The sequence below is a fragment of the Pseudophryne corroboree genome, chromosome 2 (assembly GCF_028390025.1).
Source record: "Pseudophryne corroboree isolate aPseCor3 chromosome 2, aPseCor3.hap2, whole genome shotgun sequence".
Classification (NCBI taxonomy): Eukaryota; Metazoa; Chordata; class Amphibia; order Anura; family Myobatrachidae; genus Pseudophryne; species Pseudophryne corroboree.
Genome location: NC_086445.1, coordinates 327,326,338 through 327,331,775, shown reverse-complemented (window position 1 = coordinate 327,331,775; position 5,438 = coordinate 327,326,338). Strand labels below are relative to the sequence as shown.

Here is a 5,438-nt window from a genome sequence, read left to right as displayed (position 1 = left end):
ACCCCCTGGTTTGTGGAGCAGAGCAAACACAAGATATATAGGAAATATATAGTAAAATAATAATTAATTTAAAATAAATTACATAGAATTGTTGTATATTATTGTATTCTATTATTGTATTTATATTTTTATTATAATTTGTGAAGTCTGTAGAGCTATTATTGTATACCTTCACTCCCATATGTCTTGTTTTCTCTTCCATAACCCCATTAATTAACTTACTTTATACCTCTTTAAGAATCTCAGCTCTTTGTCCAGTCTTTCGGTCACTAGCCATAGGTATCTTCTCCACTGACAGGCACTGATGCATCATGACAATGTCTCTCACCATGGGGTGAGAGAAATGGGATCCAGGGGTGCTTCGTAAGGTAACCAGGAAAGGCTCTTAAAGGGGCAATGATGGTTCACCATGGCCATCACCCACACCGAATAACATTCCTGGTAGAGATGAAAGTTTCAGTAATCCGTGAACTGAACCCACCCGAACTTTGGAATTTGAGTCCGTATCCAAGTCCAGCTCTTGATTTCCTGCCTTACTTGGATCCAAAATCAAGGCAAAATGTCATCATCCCGCTGTCAGTTTATTGAAGGTTTTGGGTTCTATAAAGGTCCCCGGTGATGTCCGCCATTTTCACTTCGGCTGTGGAGAGTGTTCTGGACAGACATGTCTGTATTAGTACTGTGTTGTCTGACTGGCATGGGGCTGATGTATTGGAAAGGGGTGCTCTGTCTGCTGTACCTGAAAGGAGTGCTCTGTCTGCTGTTTCAGTCCAGGGGTGCTCTGTCTGTTGTATCTGAAAGGGGTGCTCTGTCCATACATCCAGGGGACTCTGCCCAAGTATTAATTAAATTAACCCAGTAACATCCAGGGGCTGGTGTGCACTATCAGTATTAGTCCGGGGGTGCTGTCATCTTGTGTATCTGACAAGGAGTGATCTGTCCATATACATCCAGGGGCTCTGCCCCAGTGTTAAAAAAATCCCAGTATACTGTGTATAAAGTGTAGATACATCCAGGGGCTTGTGTTGTATACATCAGTGTCAGTCGAGGGGTGCAGTGTTGTCTGGTGTATCTGACAAGGGTTGCTCTGTCCACCTAGGGATGATCTGTCTATCCATCCAGGGGCTCTGCCCCAGTGTACAATTAGAATAATAAAAGCTAAAAAGCCTAAAATATAATTATAAAAAATATTTTTTTTTTGCTTGTGCTGTACCCCAGTGTACTATCAATATTTTATTTAATTTTATAAGTACTGTGACACTGCCAGTCAGACCGTATTATATTATTATTATTTCGTACCTATAATTGTGTGTGCTGTGCCCCATTTCATTCATGTTTGTGGATAGATATGGAGGACGAACAATTGAGAGGAGAGCGAGAAGCACGTACTAGTGGTACAGGTGCTGCCAGCAGTCATGGCGATACAAGTTGTCAACATCATTTACTAAGGCCGATGCCCAGGGGACTAGAGGGCATAAGTCAGGGTATGTAAAGTCATTTAACTTTAGAGTGGTAAAGAAAAAAAATCAAAAGGAAAGTTAGCTGCAGAGACAGTAAGACAAATTGCAGTCAGAATCAGAACCATCAGACATTCCTGATGAACGTTTAGGGATGTCCACGTCAGCTTTGTGTGAGTCTGATATTTCTCATACTGTCCTCATAGAGAAGCCTCTTTTACCTCCTACCACCATTTCTGCACCATCCTCACATGTGCAGTACAAGTAAAGATGGTGATGATGAGGAGAACATAATAGAAATTGAGGATTCATGTGCGGAACTGGAACAAGATGAGAGGGATATGTGTGTACTTCTACTATCTGGCACTGAGGATGTTGACGATGATGTTTGTGTAAGTCAGCCACCCGTGGCTGCAGTTGTTGACCGTGATAAAAAGAAAGCCATTCCAATGTCTGGCCATTAGACAAAACAGCCATCTCTTGGGTGTGGCATTATTTTTACCACAATCCTGATAATGTTGTGAAAGCATCTGCTCTATTTCTGAGACCAAAGTTAGCAGAGGTAGGAATGTTAGCCATCTAGGCACCTCCTCCGTGTCACGTAATTTGTTGTGTAAACATTATATTTATTTTAGATGATTACAATGTAATTAATACCCTCATTATCAACATCCTCATTACTGATCGGAGGTAGTCTTTTGAAAAAAATAAATTGTGAGGGCCCAAACAAACCACTCATTTCAGCCACAAGTGACAGTCCCTGTCGCTAAAATTATAGGTTTGTTGAACCTGCATGTCCTATTTAATATATACAACGCAAGGGAGGGTGGGAGGGTCCAATGACAATTCCATCTTGCACCTCTTTTCTTTGCATTATGTGCTGTTTGGAGCATTGCTGACTGTGATGACAAACATTTATATAGTTTATTAAACTGCCACCCTGTCTTCCACTGCAGTGCCATTCTGTTTCCTAGATGCGTCATGTTGGAAGTTTAAGTGCTGCCCACTGCTGATGCTTAGCTTAGTCATCCAGCTACCTCGGTGCAACCTTTTGACCTAAACTGGATGAAAACAATATTGTGAGCTGTAAGGTGGTCAAAATTGACTTGAAATGAGTGGAAATTAATGTTATTGAGGTTAATGATACTGTAGGAACAACAAAAGTCCCCAATTCTGTGATTTCTGTGATCCAAAACAAATACAGATCCAAAACGCTAAATTGAGTTAGAGGCAAAACAAATACAGATCCAAAACAAGAACCCAAAACCCGAGATTTGGGCCGGCGCACAATACTAGTTTTCTCTTTGTATTCTTTTTTCACTGACAAACACCTACAGCATTAATATTAGTCATTTATCATACCTCAATCTTAGAGGCTCATATCAGCCTTCCCTGTACATCACATACTAATTTGACATGCTGTATTTTAGATGCTGTCTTTATGATCAGAATCCAATTTCAACTTCATTTTGTGCAGGTTGTTGCCTGCTTATACATTGTGCTTCTATTTACTATCTCTTTGAATTTCTGGACTCTCACCAGTGATCCATTGGTATACGGTAGGGACTTGTCACTACCCTATATATCTCTGCATAACGCTGGCAGCAGATCCTCCTGTATATTCCCTCATCTTTTCTAATTCTGAATTTTTCTGCATACTCTCTATTATGGGAACTCTCATCAGTGATCTCAGAGTATAACGGGTATTGATATCCCTACTATCATACCACACTGTAAATGCCTGACTCCATCCGATCTTGGAGGCAAAGGAGTGTTGGGCTTGGTCAGTACTTGGATGGGGGGCCTCCTGGGAAGACTAAGTTTAGTAGAGGTTTAAGTGATTGGCAGACTTTGTGCCTAACACTGACAGCAGATTAGCAACTTTTTTCTATTTGTCTTTTCTCTATTCTTCCAGATAACCTTGTACGATTATTTATATATAATACCTTTATATTTACAAACTTCTTATGGTAATTATTTATGAAGCATTTTCTTTGTAAGCATACCCGTGAGTCCATTGAGTATTAACCCTTTATGGGTCCCATTGATTGACACTGACGATTTATTCATTAACCCTATGAGGGCTTTCATTGATTAACATTTTGACATCACACTTTTTGATTTTGTCTATATGAGATTAGCTCATGTATTATTTGCATTCTAGTGTGAATACCAAATTGCTTTCTAACAAATATTTAAAATGCCCGCTCTAATATATATTGTAGATGCCTGCACATCTTATTACCATGTGCTGTGAATGTGCGCTATACATCGCAAAACACTGCATCCCATAAGAGAAAACAATATACCCACACATTATCTGAGTTCCAAAGCTCATTGATGTATATATTTGTTATTAAAAGGATATGTATTCAATATATCCCAATGTACAGTATACATATAGTTACATGGTTACAATTCATACAGTAAGCAGTTAATACATACAGTTACAGTTACAGGCCAGCAAATACATCACCATATCTTCCTCATATAGAAGTCTTCCCTCCATATCACTCTCTATCTCTCTGTAAATAAATTCAGGAACTGGTCTGGCAGCACCTCCATCATCGTCTGGGACAAAACAGCAACTCTCTCCTGTGTGTCTCTGTAATGTGTTATCTAGTTTGGGGGAGTGCACACATCTAGTCTAAGGGAGGGAACTTTCTCATTCATGATGAGTCACTGGTCTGTTCGTATGCAAAGTTCAGCCTTGAAGACATCAAAAGGGGCTGGCCTGAGTTTCCTGTCCACCACCTGTTTGGAAATGTCTATTGTCCTAGTAAGAGTGATTTTAGCTTTCATACATTTAATCATAACTACTTGTTGCAATGTCCTACAACTTAATAACAAGTATCAAATGAATGTACACATTAATCTGGTTGCTTTAATACCAAATATGACAGGTCGACACTAGACATCACAGATGTACAACTTTTTAAACTTTGTGTCTGTTTTTTATATGTATAATCTGGATATACCAACTGTTTAACTTTTACATTTTTGATTAATAAATATACTACGTTTTAATTTTTCCATATTCTAATCAACTATTGACTCTCCTAAGAGTGCACCCAAAAAAGAGTCTTCTTTCTTTTTCTTCTTTTGGTCGAGCTCCTAAAAGAGGTCAGGAAAAAAAACAACCTAGAAAGGATAGCTTGGTTACTATACTATACTAAGTACTATAGAATAGTGACAATTAATAAGAAATTGACCATGTAAGAGAAGATAGTTCCCAAATATATGAGTACATCACATGATGTGTGCCAAAACAAGGCAGCTGTAAAAAGTAAAAACTACACATACAGTACCTTCCAATAGTCCAGATTTTGGTGAGACAGTCTTAATTTTAGGATCTCTAAGGGATAGGCCTCATTACAAAGTGACCATTATCTCAAGTAAATGGAGACATACTGTAGTAGGTCAGTTTGACTAGAGTTTGGGTGTATTATGGATCGTACAAATTCGAGCATATGTAATAGGGTAAGAGTTTGCCGGAGGTGCTGTATGCCGATCAATCTCAGACAATATTTTTAAAGTGGCAATATTAAGCAAAACCATGCCTTGTAAATGAATGCCGCTTTAAAAAAAAGTCCAAGATCAGCCAGTATCCCGCACCTCCAGCAAACTCTTACCCTATTACATATGCCCCCTATTGCCTAACACAGACCTGATCGCAACGCTGTGTTTTCGCACAGCCTGCGATCAGGTCTAAACTGCGCATGCGTATACACCGCAATGCGCAGGTGCGTCGCATGGGTACAAAGCGGATCGCAGCTCAGCAAAGGGTTTGTGTGAATAATCCATTCGCATGGGAGTTCGCAAGGAAATTGACAGGGAAAAGCCATTTGTGGGTGGAAAAACGCAGGCGTGTCCATGCGTTTGCAGGGAGGGTTCCTGACGTCAATTGCGGTCCCAGACAGGCTGAAGTGTTCGCAGCAGCTGAGTAAGTCCTGGGCTACTCAGAGACTGCACAAAATCTGT

General features: G+C 39.8%; 1 pseudogene; it reads left to right on the top strand.

Moving 5' to 3' along the window:
* Positions 1-3,170: 3,170 nt before the first annotated feature.
* Positions 3,171-3,289, top strand: LOC135052427 (5S ribosomal RNA; annotated as a pseudogene).
* Positions 3,290-5,438: the final 2,149 nt, after the last annotated feature.